Raw genomic sequence first — 300 nt, 5'->3', positions numbered from 1 at the left:
GTCCTGTCATCGGCTAAAAAATCTTTATTAACCGTAACAACTTGTTCTCTTTCACCTCTGACTCCGGGGCAAGCGAGGATGACAAACAGTGCCGTTGAATAGAGCTTCTTCCATTAAATTAACGAAAGCAGTAGGGTGTTTGTGGAATACACGAGGGTTACTATTTACGTTTTTCGATCAGTCGTTTCTGCTTTATACTCACCTTTATTATCTCATTTTTTGTTGCTTTCTATCATTTTCACTGGTAATAATATCTCTATTGATTTATGGTACTCGATGTTTTCGCTATCCAGTGCTATA

The sequence above is a fragment of the Penaeus monodon genome, chromosome 15 (assembly GCF_015228065.2).
Source record: "Penaeus monodon isolate SGIC_2016 chromosome 15, NSTDA_Pmon_1, whole genome shotgun sequence".
Taxonomy (NCBI): domain Eukaryota; kingdom Metazoa; phylum Arthropoda; class Malacostraca; order Decapoda; family Penaeidae; genus Penaeus; species Penaeus monodon.
The sequence above is the reverse complement of the archived record's forward strand: the minus strand, read 5'-3'. Positions refer to the sequence as shown.